This window comes from Aquarana catesbeiana, linkage group LG11 (assembly GCF_042186555.1).
Source record: "Aquarana catesbeiana isolate 2022-GZ linkage group LG11, ASM4218655v1, whole genome shotgun sequence".
Classification (NCBI taxonomy): domain Eukaryota; kingdom Metazoa; phylum Chordata; class Amphibia; order Anura; family Ranidae; genus Aquarana; species Aquarana catesbeiana.
Window position 1 is genome coordinate 83,074,866 of NC_133334.1, and position 17,086 is coordinate 83,091,951.

Consider the following 17,086-nt stretch of genomic DNA (forward strand, 5'->3'; position numbering starts at 1 on the left):
TATGACACTAATGGCAGCTCCTGTAGGATATCAACGTGGACCAGCAAATCCCAGTAAGACATAGTATAGATGGATGAAGTTGTTAGTGCACAGAGCTTGGCAGGAATAAGACTAAATGAACATACAGACCCTGTCTGCCAGGTCTCTGCTCATCTGTTTTCATGAAAAGCGGACAGGTCTGTTTTTCTTAACTGACAACCTTTTAAAGGTCTTTACAGGCTGCCAGATATGTGCACGTCTAGTAAAAACAAAACTATTTTATTAACCTGTTCAGCGGATTATTGGTGTAATATCAGGCAGTTGTAACTTAAAATTCATTTTGCAAGATTGGTGCAATTACCCCTGACTCTGTTTTGAAGCCCACAGTAGAGCTAATAGGACTTGATGTTTCAATCTGTATGATAAGTTAGCACATGTGGGGATTGGTGTGCTTAAAAGAAAGAGGATAGGTACGCCAACAGGTGGGCATGATCCTATTTGGAAGTTTTGTTAATGATCAGAGGTTTCTTGAATACATTGCAATATTTTTTGCCAAGATTTCAACACCCTACAGAACTTTCATGTTGTTCATAAAGGCCAAAACCAGAAAATGTGAGTCAATGGAGATCATTTTTGCTGTCCGATCGCCGCTTTCATCTTTCTCATAATATACACACATCATGTAGATGAGACTGATAACGCAGTGCCATTTAGACAATCACCTGTGCCCCCCAAACACCCCCCCCCCCCCCAAGCTTTGGCAAACTCACATCTCATAGTCATGTGTAATTCCAATGCAGTCACCCCTTAGATGTGGACAATCCCACCCTGAAACCCCTTAACAAGAAGCAGATGTGTGTATGCGAAAGGGGAGCAGGGTCAGGCATTTTAATGAGCTGAGGAGTAGTGGTGAAAAGGAGGGTGGTGCCTCTACAGAGGAGGATTTTTTAAATTCTTTTGTTCCCAAGGAGTGAGACATCAGACAAAACCTAGACTTGCATCAAGAGTAAGCCCATTTACAGGAAAGAGATTTTAACAAGTTGAGATTTCGAAGATAGCATACTTTAAAAAAAATTAGAAAACAAAGTACAAGCCCAAATTTTAACTTGATCTCATACAAGGTGCTTGCGCCCATGAACAAATGTAGCGGAAGGGGTTTGTGCTAGCTAAATATCAAATGCATCTCTGAGGCAGACTCAGATGTTGTTCACCTTGACTAATTGCCCGTACACATGATCCGAAAATCGGTTGAAAAATACCGCTCTTGAAGCGATCGTATGATAATCGGATCGTTAGTACAGAGCTTTCGAGAGCCGACCACGACAGTTCATCTGATATTATCCGATCGGACAAACACGAAAATTTTTCTCGTATAATACCAGATCATACGATTTTCATTCAATCAGTACAGTTGTCGTCTGAAAATACAATAGAAATACATTGACATCACTGATTTTTTATTCTGTCTTGCGAGAATTTTCTTATCTTTAGTAACCTCTCCATTTTCGATATGCGACTAGCATGCAAAAAAAAACGGACGATCTGTCGTCCGATTTTCGGATCATGTGTACGGGCCATAAGGATGGCCATAGATGGAGCAATTTTTCTTTCCTGCAAGGAAAAAAAAATGCTTGGTTCCCCGATCAACACAGTCAGTATTTATGGGGGGATCCCTCCCAATGAGCCATTTTCTGTCAAGGTCAATGGCACAACCCACCCCCCAATGCCAGGGTGCTAGGTGTTATCGTGCACTCTGAACTCTCCTGTCAGCCCCACATCCAATCACTTTTCAAAGCTTGCCGCCTCAACCTCTGCAACATCTCAAAAATACGCCCCTTCCTAACCAATGACACCACAAAGCTCCTAATTCACTTCCTGGTTATCTCTCGTCTCGACCACTGCAACTTTCTCCTCATTGGCTTACCTTTACATAGGCTGTCCCTTATTCAGTCCATCATAAATGCTGCTGCCAGACTCATCCGCCTTACCAACCGCTCAGTGTCTCCTACCCTGCCAATCCCTCTTTGGCTGCCACCCACCCAACAAATTAAATTCAAAATACTAACAATAACTTACAAAGCCATCCCTAACTTGGCCCCCAACTACATCACTAACCTCGTCTAAAAATACCAACCAAATTGTTCTCTTTACTTTCCACTTGGACACAAACAGCTGTTTCTTTGGAATAACAAAAGTTAGGAATCTGCAACAAAGTTTGTTAAACTCCTTGCAATATACTGTACATAGATCACCCAGAGGGGAATGTTTTTTTCCCAAGAAAAGTGGAGTTACGCTTTAAAGGAGAAGTATAGCCAAAGCTCTTTTGCTGGGGATCACAAGAGCGAACTTAGTTCTGCACTTGTGTGACCAATTTTCAGTTAATAGCGAGCTAAAGTCCGCTGTTGGGTAATGTCACTCAGGCAGTCCAAGCTCGGGAAAGATCCCGACCATATGATCCCTCCTGTATTGAATTGTATTGTAATTGTACTGTCTTCCCCAGATGTTTTAAAGCGCTGCGCGAACTGTTGGAGTTATCTAAATCTTGTATAATAATAATAATAATAATATGGTCCGGATCCTCCCAGATGCCTGGACTGGCAGCTGGCTTAGCCACTCAGTGAGCCGCTGAGAGCCTGGCAGCCAACTGCTTCCACCCCTCCACAGCTCAGCGCTCCAGTGAGCACTGGAGGGACAGAGAAGACAGCCGATGATAGACAGTCCCTGACTCTCTACTCATGGAACACAGTCTTATGCCGCGTACACACGATCGGACTTTACGGCATACTTGGTCCGGCGTACTGGATTCCCTCGGACAATTAGATCATGTGTGGGCTCCAGCGGACTTTGTTTTCTCAAAAGTTTGACGGACTTAGATTTGAAACATGTTTCAAATCTATCCGACGGACTCGAGTCTGGTCGAAAAGTCCGCTCGTCTGTATGCTAGTCCGACGGACAAAAACCGACACTAGGGCAGCTATTCGCTACTGGCTATGAACTTCCTTGTTTTAGTCCGGTTGTACGTCATCACGTACGAATCCGTCGGACTTTGGTGGATTGTGTGTAGGCAAGTCCGTTCATTCGGAAAGTCCGTCGTAAAGTCCGTTGAAAAGTCTGCCGGGCAAAGTATGCCGTAAAGTCCGGTCGTGTATACGCGGCATTAGAGCCAGTGGGGCATCCACCTACAGTAGGTAAGTATAATTTTTTTTTCATTAACCCCATACTACTCTTTTAAAGGTAAAGATATTGAATATTACTTTGCCACTGTATTGGCTCAACATGTATAATTTGTATGTGCACATTTTTTCAATAAACTAAGTTAAAACAAAGGTAAATATATTGCTTTACTCAGTCTGAACAAAACACGGGGTTACTTTAGAACAGAATGGGCAGAGACAACAAAATGCTGCAGCTGGACGCTTTAGAACAGTGGTTCTCAACCTCAGTCCTCAAGTACCTCCAACAGGTCATGTTTTCAGGTTTTCCTTTATCCTGCACAGGTGCTTTAAATCAGAGTCAATGGCTTGGTATTTTGGACAGCTATTTTAGGCTCGATTCACACCTATGCATGTTGCTTTTGAGCGTTTTTGGAGGTTTTTTTTTCATGCTTGCCGCGTTTTTGAGCCGCGTTTTTGCCGCGTTTTAGCGGCGTTTTTGCCGCGTTTTTGCCGCGATTTGCGTTTTGCGTTTTTTTGTTTTTTTTTTTTCTTTCATTTTTTTTTACAGTCTTACAAAAAAATTACAAAAAAAAAAAAAAAAAAAACGGCAAAAACGCACCAAAAACGCACCAAAAACGCATCAAAAACGCTGCAAAAAAGGTACACTTGCGTTTTTGATGCTTGTCCATTGAAAACCATTACATGCAAAACGCTGCATTTTGCATGAGAAAAAGTCCCCGACCCTTTCCAAAAACGCGGAGATACAAAAAAGCATTGATGTGAACATGTTCCATAGGAACCCATGTTAAAAAATTCCCGTGCATTTCTGCAAAATGCAAAATGCATCAAAAAACGCGCTAGTGTGAATGGGGCCTTATGTAGGAAAAATCCCAAAACGGCCTATTGCGGGTACTTGAGGACCAAGGTTGAGAACCACTGCTTTAGAAGAGCTGCAATTTGCTCCTCTGGCTTTAAAAATTGCTACAAAATTGAAAATCGGTACTATTTAAAGATCCAAACAGCAAATTTATGATCACAGCATACATTTATATTTCATAACATGAGCATTATAACAGCAAAACAAATAATAGTTGGTTTTGACAAGCCAATATAAGCTTACTTGAAAAATCTCCTTTCTTGTTGTAAGTAATACCTATCAGCTGGCCATTTCTTTATACAGCTTTCTGGATTCCCTGCATGCTTTGCAACTTCTAAGGACTACATATCCCATGGTACCTTGCTGCCTGCTGTGAATCCTGTACTGACTCCCGTTCCTGAAACCCCTCCTCTCAGCACCTCTGTAGTTCAGAAGGCAGGCTCTGTGAAATGTGTGACACAGCAGTGCCTGCTCACAGGACATTGTGAATATATGTCACAGAATTCAAAGAAGTAAATGTGTGGAAATCTTTGCAAAGTAGGTTTAGAGATCATTCATCAGTAGGCTAGAAATACAGTGTGGAAATGGATATATGATTTTACATTTTGACCATAGATACACTTTAATGTGATAATAAATCTTAATTTTTAAGCACTGTTGGCATTTGATTTAATCACTTACTGAATATGCAGTTTATTTATCTTTCAATCCTTGCCTATGCTCCAGTTTAAGCTGGTGCCATTACCATTGCCCCAGGTTTTCTATTTCAGGGTGGCTCCTTTCTCTTGCAGCATCCTATGCAGCCACCCTTACATGCAGTGCCCCCCTACACTGTGTGCATCAATATAAACACTCAGCCCCATAACCTAGGTTGGCAAGGCACTCCCCTAATCCACTCCTCCCACTCCCTTCTTTAACCACTTAACGTCCAGGCCTTTTTCAAGTAAAAATCTGTATTTTTTGCTAAAAAATTACTTAGAACCCCCAAACATATATATATATATATATATATATATACATATATATATATATATATATATATATATATATACATATATATATATATATATATATATATATATATATATATATATATATATATATATATATATATATATATATATATATATATATATATATATACACAGTATCTCACAAAAGTGAGTACACCCCTCACATTTTTGTAAATGTTTTATTATATATTTTCTTGTGACAACACTGAAGAAATGACACTTTGCTACAATGTAAAGTAGTGAGTGTACAACTTGTATAACAGTGTAAATTTGCTGTCCCCTCAAAATAACTCAACACACAACCATTAATGTCTAAACCGCTGGCAACAAAAGTGAGTGAAATTGCCCAAATTGGGCCCAATTAGCCATTTTCCCTCCCCAGTGTCATGTGACTTGTTAGTGTTATAAGGTCTCAGGTGTGAATGGGGAGCAGGTGTGTTAAATTTGATTTATCGCTCTCACTCTCTCATACTGGTCACTGGAAGTTCAACATGGCACCTCAAGGCAAAGAACTCTCTGAGGATCTGAAAAAAAGAATTGTTGCTCTACATAAAGATGGCCTAGGCAAGTGATGGGGAACCTTGGCACCCCAGATGTTTTGGAACTACATTTCCCATGATGCTCATGTACTCTGCAGTGTAGTTGAGCATCATGGGAAATGTAGTTCCAAAACATCTGGGGTGCCAAGGTTCGCCATCACTGGCCTAGACCATACAGCGGTTTAACAGGACAGGTTCTACTCAAAATAGGCCTCGCCATGGTCGACCAAAGAAGTTGAGTGCACGTACTCAGCGTCACATCCAGAGGTTGTCTTTGGGAAATAGACGTATGAGAACTGCCAGCATTGCAGAGGTTGAAGGGGTGGGGGGTCAGCCTGTCAGTGCTCAGACCATACGCGACACACTGCATCAAATTGGCCTGCATGGCTGTCGTCCCAGAAGGAAGCCTCTTCTAAAGATGATGCACAAGAAAGCCCATAAACAGTTTGCTGAAAGCAAGCAGACTAAGGACATGGATTACTGAAACCATGTCCTGTGGCCTGATGAGACCAAGATAAATGTATTTGGTTCAGATGGTGTCAAGCGTGTGTGGCGGCAACCAGGTGAGGAGTACAAAGACAAGTGTGTCTTGCCTACAGTCAAGCATGGTGGTGGGAGTGTCATAATCTGGGGCTACATGAGTGCTGCCGGCAATGGGGAGCTACAGTTCATTGAGGGAACCATGAATGCCAACATGTACTGTGACATACTGAAGCAGAGCATGATCCCCTCCCTTTGGAGACTGGGCAGCAGGGCATTATTCCAACATAAAGACCTCAAACAAGTCGATCACTGCCTTGCTAAAGAAGCTGAGGGTAAAGGTGATGGACTGGCCAAGCATGTCTCCAGACCTAAACCTTATTGAGCATCTGTGGGGCATCCTCAAATGGAAGTTGGAGGAGCGCAAGGTCTCTAACAGCCACCATCTCCGTGATGTCGTCATGGTGGAGTAGAAGAGGACTGGAGTGGCAACCTGTGAAGCTCTGGTGAACTCCATGCCCAAGAGGGTTAAGGCAGTGCTGGAATATAATGGTGGCCACACAAAATATTGACACTTTGGGACCAATTTAAACATTTTCATTTAGGGGTGTACTCACTTTTGTTGCCAGAGGTTTATACATTAATGGCTGTGTGTTGAGTTATTTTGAGGGGACAGCAAATTTACACTGCTATACAAGCTGTACATTCACTACTTTACATTGTAACAAAGTGTCATTTCTTCAGTGTTGTCACATGAAAAGATATAATAAAATATTTACCAAAATATGTGAAAAAAATGTGCTTAGTGTGCTCAAAAGTTAATAACATGACATAGCAGCAGCACTCAAAAATAAGTACACATTATATAAACAAATTATATAAAGAAAAAGTGTTGCGCTGTAATAGATATGATATGGTGCTCCCTCAATATAATGATATCAGAGGAAGAAACAGAGAAAAACACTGAAAAGTCCACCATAATGATCCAAAAACATTTAAGAGAATAATATAGTGAAGTGAATATCCCAAAATCTGCAAAAGTCCTTGAGTGAAGAAAAAAGTAGTTTCCTTCCAATTATGAACATGTGCAACACCCCGTGCTCCCCAAGGGATAGAAACATTTTCTCCTATCTTCTTACCAGATAATTAGACCTTTCAAGTCCTATATACACATTAGTGATTAATCACCCCTCACTTCTGGTATATGGCAGCTTTACTGTTCAGCCTGTTTAGGGACGCCAGTGATGCTGATATTGGTCTTATAGGAATCTCAGACCCGATCATGCGATATACCAGAAAGAAGAGAAAACAAACTCATTGCGCAGCGTTCATTTAAAAACACAAGAGTTTAATAGCAAATCTACTCACAGCAAAGATTAGTTTCACAGGCATATCGAAAAAACATCAGTCAAAAACCCTCCATGAGTGCTAAGACGTCACCGCTATTCCTTGCCTTGCCTGACGTACGGTTCGTCCAATGGAACGTCTTCTGTGAGGCAGTGGGGGACAGCGGTGCTCACATCACTTCCTTAAATCAAATGATGGTACTCAAATCATCCTGACACGCACCGCCATATTGTCATAGACCATACAAAATAATGCAGCGGCCATATTCTTGAGGATCCACTGCGCTCCAGTGAATGGTAAACCATTACGATTATCATAATGCTTATACCATACAGTTGTGCTCAAAATTGTGAAATTTTGGCATTAATATTGAAAATATGACAGATCATGCTAAAAAACTGTCTTTTATTTAAGGATAGCAATTACATAAAGCCATTTATTATCACATAGTTCTTTGGATCCCTTTTAAATCATAATGATAACAGAAATCACCCAAATGGCCCTGCTCAAAAGTTTACATACCCTGGAATGTTTGGCCTTGGTACAGACACAGAAGGTGGCACACACAGGTTAAAATGGCAATTAAAGTTTAATTTCCCACATTTGTGGCTTTTTAAATCACAATTAGTGTCTGTGTATAAATAGTCAATGAGTTTGTTATTTCTCACATGGATGCACTAAGCAGGCTAGACACTGAGCCATGAGGAGGTAGAAAACAACAGTCAAAAGACCTGCATAACAAGGTAACAAAACTTTACAAAGATGGAAAAGGATATAAAAAGATATCCAAAGCCTTAAATATGCCAGTCAGTACTGTTCAATCACTTAATAAGAAGTGGAACATTTGGGGATCTCTTGATACCAAGCCAAGGTCAGGTAGATCAAGAAAGAAGATGACATTGTACAGCTGCGCCGTTCTGTCCAGAGATTGGTTTAATTGGCGTCAGGTTGCTATGGCATTCACTCTATAATGGAGCGGGTTGTCTACGTTACTCTGAACCCACTGAGGAAGTCCATAGCTCCATAGGACATAATGCGTATGGGGGAGGAGTTACATATGACGTCACTCACGGCCATCTCCTTGGTTTGAAACAATACCATTGCCATCACGCCTGCACTTGGTTTGAAGTGCTATATTTGTAAGTGGATTATTTATGTTTTTTGCTGAAATAAACATAAAAGCATTAGATCTCTTTCGTTTATTTGCATACCGACCCGGTGGCGGGAGCATTTTCACATCATTGCTTGAGCGCTAGATGTTGATACCCCATGGTGTGGGATACATGCTATGTGACCTGTTCATGTCGTATTTTTCAGGTGAGGGGCTAGGATTATCTGTGGTGGACGGGCTGCATTCACCCTTATCACTGTCTGGTTTGATATCAAGCACTGTGCACATGAAGGAGGATCATCTCTCATATTGGGAATGCTTGAATCATTATTCATTGTTGCGCTGCACTGATTTTGTTATAATTGTTATAATATTTTATATCACACTGTATTTGCGCAGTGGTCTTTTAAACGCATTTTTTTTTTTTTAAATACAATTAATTGAATAATAATAAAAAAAACAGTAAAGTTAGGCATTTTTTTTGTAGAATGTGAAAGATGATGTTACGCCGAGTAAATAGATACCTAACATGTCATACTTTAAAATTGCGCACACTCATGGAATGGTGACCAACTACAAAAAATCTCCATAGGCGACACTTCAAAAATTTTTACAGGTTACCTGTTTAGAGTTACAGAGGAGGTCCTGTGCTAGAATTATTGCTTAGGCTCTAACGATTGCGGCAATACCTTACATGTGTGGTTTTACATATGCGAGCGCAACTTACGTATGCGTTCGCTTCTGCGCGCGAGCACAAAGGAATGGGGCGCTTTAAAAAAAACATTTTCTTTTTTTTTTTTACTTTTTATTTTTAATTTGTACACTGTCAATGTATTTTTTTTTTTTTTTTTTATCGCTTTTATTTCTATTACAAGGAATATAAACATCCCTTGTAATAGAAATAAGCATGACAGGTCCTCTTTATTGAGAGATCTGGGGTCAAAAATACTCCAGATCTCTCATTTACCCTTAAAACAAAAAGAAAAAAACATTTTTTTTAACACTGACTTAAAAAAAAAAAAAATCACGTCTTTAAGCCCAAGAACGGGAAGTGACGTTGGGGGTCGCTCCGGTCCTCCAAGAGCATAGAGCCGAGTGGGGGCTATATTGCCCTCATTTGACTTCCTGCCTAGCCATCAGCTGTATCCGATCGGTTAAGGGCTTACCGACACCTCTCCTGCCACCTTTAAAAATGATCTCGCTGCAAATCCGCCATTGGGATCACTTTTATCTGCTGAAAGCCGGCTGCCTAAGGGAAAAAACAATACCAGGGGTTATGGCAGCTAGCAACGGTATTTAACGTCAAAATCATGACGTACATTCCCAGTTAGGAGGTTGGCAAGTGGTTTTAGGTTAATAGATGTGTCCCAGGCTGCCCTGTACACTGTTACCTCTTTCCTGTGACGTTCAGGGAAGCAGCACTGAGAGAGCAGGACCAAACAACATTGAAAACTGTAAACTGCAAGTGCTGAGATAAGAGTTAACAAATACATTACTGGGGAATATTTATTTCATTGTGCTCTTTGTGTTTAAAACGGTGAGGGTTTAATACAATTTTAAGTACGAAAAAAAGTCTAATTTAAATCGGATTTCCTTCATGTGGAGTTTTATTTTAGCAATTAGGGCAACACTTTGCCATAGACTTTCACAGAACAAAGTGCATAGTAACATACAGGGAACAAAGTAGTGCTACACCAAAAAGAATCCAATGTTTAGGATGACGCTGCAGGTCCTGTGACATTGTAATTGGACCGGTGTGTTACCATAGTGATCCTGGCTGGCACAGTGTTCCCATGGATATGTTCACATTATGACACCGGGCTTATAAATGCTGTTTCTGCACATTCCACCGTCGCCCTGTCCCCCAAGCCCCCCCAACCCTGCTCTAATCTTATCCCTGACTCCCCCTTCACCTAATATGTTTATATTACGCTCGGTGCCTATTGGCTCAGAAGCTTAGGCCAGAAATTTTAAGAAGGTCCAACAAGGCTTCTATCTAAACACTTAGTAAGCCCATAGCCTGGAGGGGGAAGGGATCACATGCAGACAGGCCAAAGACTCTCTGATGCTTAATTCAGTCTGCCCAGCTAGACCAAGCTGTCATTTCTCCACATTCCTGCTATCCTACCCAGGATCATCAGGAGCACATGTCCTCCTGTCAGCAAGAGATTAATCCAGGACATCTGTACTCCAGTAACATGACCCATACCAGGACATGAAAGGCTCACTTACAGGTGACTTGATGGACTACTGTGAGATCTGCAGTACCATGGCAAGTCATAGACGGCTGGACAAAAACCAGGACTGAGCCAAATGATAGAATCTCTAGAAACTGCCCAACACAAATAAACACTGCCAGGAGAAAAACATGGAGGCTGCCACTGATGCCATGATATGGAGGCTTACACTGATGCCATGACATGGAGGCTTCCACTGATGCCATGACATGGAGGCTTCCACTGATGCCATGACATGGAGGCTGCCACTGATGCCATGATATGGAGGCTTACACTGATGCCATGACATGGAGGCTGCCACTGATGCCATGACATGGAGGCTGTCACTGATGCCATGACATGGAGGCTGTCACTGATGCCATGACATGGAGGCTGCCACTGATGCCATGACATGGAGGCTTCCACTGATGCCATGACATGGAGGCTGCCACTGATGCCATGATATGGAGGCTTACACTGATGCCATGACATGGAGGCTGCCACTGATGCCATGACATGGAGGCTGTCACTGATGCCATGACATGGAGGCTGTCACTGATGCCATGACATGGAGGCTGCCACTGATGCCATGACATGGAGGCTTCCACTGATGCCATGACATGGAGGCTTCCACTGATGCCATGACATGGAGGCTGTCACTGATGCCATGACATGGAGGCTTCCACTGATGCCATGACATGGAGGCTGCCACTGATGCCATGACATGGAGGCTTCCACTGATGCCATGACATGGAGGCTGTCACTGATGCCATGACATGGAGGCTTACACTGGTGCCCTGACATGGAGGATGGGCTGAAATCTCACCGCAACAAAAGTAGTGCATGCATTTTGAAACGCAGGGCAACTGCATCACATGGTACTTTTGTACAATGCGATATGGTGCGGGCAAACGCACTGCATTTGCGACCTTCGTTTGGGGTGTCGTTAATTTTGAACCAACCCCCTCAGCAGATCGCAAGGGCAGTGCAATTAGAAAGCAGCGAGGGAAGCAACACAGGAACGCTGCTCTCCCACACTGCATCTTAGTGTGAACAGGCCCTAAATTACAGTAATCTCTGGCCCTTTTTTTTTTTTACAAACAGAACGAAGCCACAGAGAACTGACATTTACCAGCAATTTACATTTTTTTTTCTTTGTAAATGTGTTCTCTGCAGTAAGTTGTATACATTGCACAGATGTGCCACTTCACGGGCAGGATAAGGGCATCCCCCAGGCAGGTTATTTAAAGGAATTCTGCATTCTTAATGTTTACCTTTAAAGCGGAGTTCCACCCTATTTTACAACTTGTGCTTAAAGGAATGACCACCCTTCCACCACTCGTTTTTGGATAATGAATTATTTTTTTTACTTACCTTATGTGAAGTACTGAGTGTACTTCTGTCCTACCTGGGCCGCAGCCCAGGGCATAATTTCCATTGTCTCGAAGGGTCCGGATAGCAGGCGCGCACCCGCTGCACAGCGGGGGTGCGATGCTTGTAGCAGACGGTTGCGCTGATCGCCGGCCACAAGCAATCGTGACCAGGAGAGACAGAACAGGGACGAGTGTGTGTAAACACACACTTCCCTGTTCTGTTCTGTGAGGAGTGACAGATCGTGTGTTCCTATTAGCTAGGAACCACGACCTGTCACTTCCTCTAGTTAGTCCCTCCCCCTTCAGTTAGAATCACCCCCCCAGGGAACATAGTTAAGCCCTTCACCGCCCCCTAGTGTTAACCCCTTCACTGCCAGTGACATTTTTACAGTAATCAATGCATTTTTAATCGCACTGATCGCTGTATTAATGCCAATGGTTCCAAAAATGTGTCAAAATTGTCTGATGTGTCCGCCATAATGTTACAGTCACGATAAAAATGCTATAAATCTATCTATCTATTTTGTAGACGCTATAACTTTTGCGCAAACAAATCAATATACACTTATTGCGATTTTTTTTACCAAAAATATGTAGAAGAATACATATCGGCCTAAACTGAGAAAAAATTAGCTTTTTTTAAAAAAAAAAAATGGGGATATTTATTATAGATCGCCTAGCAGAAAGAAGGGTCGCTGGTTCGAATCCCAACTGCGACACTACCTGCCTGGAGTTTGCATGTTCTCCCTGTGCCTGCGTGGGTTTCCTCCGGGTACTCCGGTTTCCTCCCACACTCCAAAGACATGCTGGTAGGGTAATTGGATCCTGTCTAAATTGTCCCTAGTAAGAATGTGAGTTAGGGACCTTAGATTGTAAGCTCCCTGAGGGGTAGGGACTGATGTGAATGTACAATGTATATGTAAATTGACGGCGCTATATGAGTACCTGAAATAAATAAAATAAATAATAGAAAAAAGTACAAAATATTGTGTTTTTTTCAAAATTGTCGCTCTTTTTTTGTTTATAGCGCAAAATAAAAACCGCAGAGGTTATCAAATACCACCAAAAGAAAGCTCTATTTGTGGGGAAAAAAAGATGTATATTTTGTTTGGGGGTGAAGTGGGTTAAACCAGTATTAGCCCCGTTCACACTGGTGCGACCCAAAAGCAAACATTTATTATATTGCAGCTTTCCAATTCTTAGATGTGATGGCTGCATTCATTTTCTTTTTTAGGCTTTCTTTTTTCTATTTCCATTTGGTGATCCAGTCATTAAGTCTGCTGTTTTTCAAAAGAACAAGCTCTCTTGTAATTACAAGGATGAGGCAAGCCATTTAACACCGGCAGGGGTGCTTACAATGCTCAGCTTTTATTTATGTAAAACCATTATCCCAAAAGGAATTAAACTGTTGTTATAACTGATTACAAAGTATGAGCTGGATTTTGGCTTCAATTTGTTAGTGTGTTTAAATCTGCTAGTACAGTGGTCTCCAAACTGCAGCCTGCAGGCCAGATGAGGCCCTTTGCTAGCCTTTATGTGGCCCTTGGGGCAGTATTCGTCCCACTGACACCAATGATGAGATGCCATTTCTTCCACTGACACCAACGATGGGGCACTATTCCTCCCACTAATACCAATGATGGGGCACCATTTGTCCCACTGACACCAATTACGGGGCACTATTCCTCTCACCAATACCAGAAATGAGGCACCATCCACAGGTGCTATGTAGTTTTCTTACTCTCACTGGCAACCAAGTCTGAGGCATTGTTTACTCGCGTTGACACAGGGGCATTTTCTACTTCTAAAGGGCAAAGTCCAGCCCCCTTGGGGAAAAAGACACTTTCATGAATTTAAAAAAAACGAAACAGTAAAGTTAGACCAATTTTTTGTATAATGCGAAAGATTATGTTACGCCGAGTAAATAGATACCAAACATGTCACGCTTTAAAATTGCACACACTCGTGGAATGGCGAACAAACAATGGTACCCAAAAATCTCCATAGGTGACATTTAAAAAAAAAAGTAATGGTTACCAGGTTAGAGTTACAGAGGAGATCTAGTGCTAGAATTATTGCTCTCACTCTGACGATCGTGGCGATACCTCACATGTGCGATTTGAACACCGTTTACATATGCGGGCGCAACTTCCGTATGCGTTTTCTTTGCTGCACGAGCTCGCAGGGACAGGAGCGCTTTAAAACATTTTTTTTAAAATTTTATTTATTTTTATTTTTTTACATTTTTTTTTTTTTTTTTTAATCACTTTTATTGCTGTCACAAGGAATGTAAACATCCCTTGTGACAGTAATAGGTGGTGACAGGTACTCTTTATGGAGGGATCGGGGGTCTAAAAGACCCCAAATCCCTCCTTTGCACTTCAAAGTATTCAGATCGCCAGAAACGGCGATTCTGAATACTGTATATTTTTTTAAAAACTGCGCCATTGGCAGCCAAGTAAACAGGAAGTGACGCCGTGACGTCACTTCCGTGTTTACAGAGAGAAGACTGGCACAAAGCCATTTACGGCTTTGTGCCAGTCTGTCTCTAGCTGCCAGAAGTGGCGGATCGATAATCGGGTCTCCTGGTGGGATGGGAGGCCGGGTAAGAGCGGCGGGAGGGGGGGATGTCCCCTCCCCCTCCACTGGGATAACAACCGAGCGGCTTTTAGCCGCATCGTTTGTTATCCCTGGATAGCCGATCGCCCACTCTAAAAAACGGTACTGGGATGATGCCTGCAGCTGCAGGCATCATCCCGGTATAACCCTCTAAAGCCGAGGCTGCATATCTGCGTACGCTCGGCGGCAAGGAGTTAAAATAGAAATGGAAGGCAAAACATTTTTGTATAGACATAAAACAAACATTATAAATACCTTTTTTCCTTTTTTTTTTATAAGTGATCACATTCCCTGTGTTCTCAGCTGCATAATAGCTGGAGGGAGGAGAAGCAACAGCACACTGAGCTTCCCAGTGAATGGTTGTGCAGCGGGGGCATATCAGGACAAGTCTGATCATTAGAAGAAAGCAGGCTGAGTTCCCAGCATAGCTGGAGAACTAATCACGGTGTGCTCTCCTGCTTAGTGTAGTCAGTTTCTAATAGGGAAGTAAGGGACTGGCAGGAACACCAGGGATTTCACATAAAGGAAGGAATACAAAGAGAACAGGAGACTTTTTATACAAGTACATATCAGGCTCATATCAGGAATATGCAGTGTTGGGGTAACAAAAGCTTTTACCTATAACTTAAAATATTGTAAAAGAATGAAAAGAGGGCGCACCAACCTTGTGTATTATCCAAGTGATATTTATTGAAATCAAAAGGAAGGAAACATACTCATAAAAAAATGGATAATAAAAGCATATCAGAGTCCACAATGGACACAGAGCAATCAGGTTTACCAGGACTGTGTCCAGCACGCCGGAGGACCATCCAGATGGCTGATGCGTTTCGAGGGACGATCCCCTCTTCCTCAGAGCAACCAGGTCACCAGGACCGTTTCCAGCACGCCAGATGACCTTGAAACGCGTCAGCCATCTGGAAGGTCCTCCAGGGTGCTGGACACGGTCCTGGTGACCTGGTTGCTCTGTGTCTATTGTGGGCTCTGATATGCTTTTATTATCCATGATTTCAATAAATATCACTTGGGCAATGTGCAAGGTTGGTGCGCCCTCTTTTCGTTCTTTTACAATGTTTCCATTGGCTGTCCCCTGACCCTTGGAGGGCAGCAATACCTGTGCATTTACTGGGAACCATAGATTTCCACTGCCATCGCACCATTGTTGAGCGCAGGAGATTTTGTTTGACTGTGATAACTTAAAATATGTACTCACTGGAATCATACTATACTTTCCCTGTGGCAATAGGAAAGTAATGGAAGCAAGGTGTACCTATCCTTTAAAAACAGTAAATACTTTTCCTGCTGTTGAATTACCGCTCTGATCCTGAGAAATCTTCTGATGAAGTTGGTAGGGAAATTTGTAGTAGCATTGCTCTGCCGAGTCATCTATAGAACTCACTGGTTCCTCCGGCTAATTTCAGTAAAACCTTGGTTTGAGAGTAACTTGGTTTGAGAGCGTTTTGCAAGACAAGCAAAATTTTTTTTAAAATTTTGACTTGATATACAAGCGATGTCTTGATATAAAAGTAGTGTCATATCACAACTGAGTTTATAGTCCGTATAAAAAGATTGTAGCAATGTAGTAGTTTGCGTACCCATTAAATGTCCAACCACAAATGAAAGCCTCCACAAGGGGATTAGAAGCAGGATCCAGCAGGAGCTACAGAGTATAAAAGAGAAGAGAGGCTCCTCTAAGTATAGCAATATGGTTACATCTAATGAAGGTCATAGGTGTGCGCAGCCTATTGCATTAGGGTGTGCACCCCAAAGCTCAAACACGTAGTACCGATCACTCACAATGAAAGGGAAGGGGCCGGTAAGTTACATATTTACCGGCCCCTTCCCCTACTCATCCTAAAACATCCCCACAGCAACAGCCAGAGGGAGAGGAGAGTTGGGAAGCCGGCAGCACTGCGAAGGGAAGGAGGGGGGAAGCCAGGGCAGTAGGGGGGATCTGTGCTGCACAGTGTGATTAGGGTGTGCCTGGGCACACCCGGCACACCCTGTGCGCACGCCTATGATGAAGGTACAACATTTAGCAACTCACATGGTTGATGATTAAAAAAAGGCACATCTAAGTATGCAGGCATCCGGGGTAAAGCTGTCCACATAGACCATCCCCCTCACCGCCATTGACGTCGCCCCTTCCACACTGCGCTCCACGAGCAGTTCAAGACACGCTTTCAGATCGCTCTACTGCAGGGTAGTCTTCCCGGTCATGATTGCAGATTGACAGCGGTGAGAGCCAGCGGTGCAGGGGATGGTCTATATGGACAGCTTTAACCTGGGTGCCATGTGCCTCTTTTAACCATCAACCATGTGAGTTGCTAAATGTTGTACCTTCATGAATGTAACCATATTGCTACACTTAGAGGCG

At 42.5% G+C, this 17,086-nt stretch overlaps 1 protein-coding gene across 5 annotated transcripts in view; it reads right to left on the reverse strand.

Annotated features, from left to right (window-relative positions):
* Positions 1-17,086, reverse strand: part of MYRF (myelin regulatory factor) — a 213,252-nt gene that overhangs the window by 91,225 nt on the left and 104,941 nt on the right. The gene's annotated exons all lie outside the window — the stretch shown is intronic.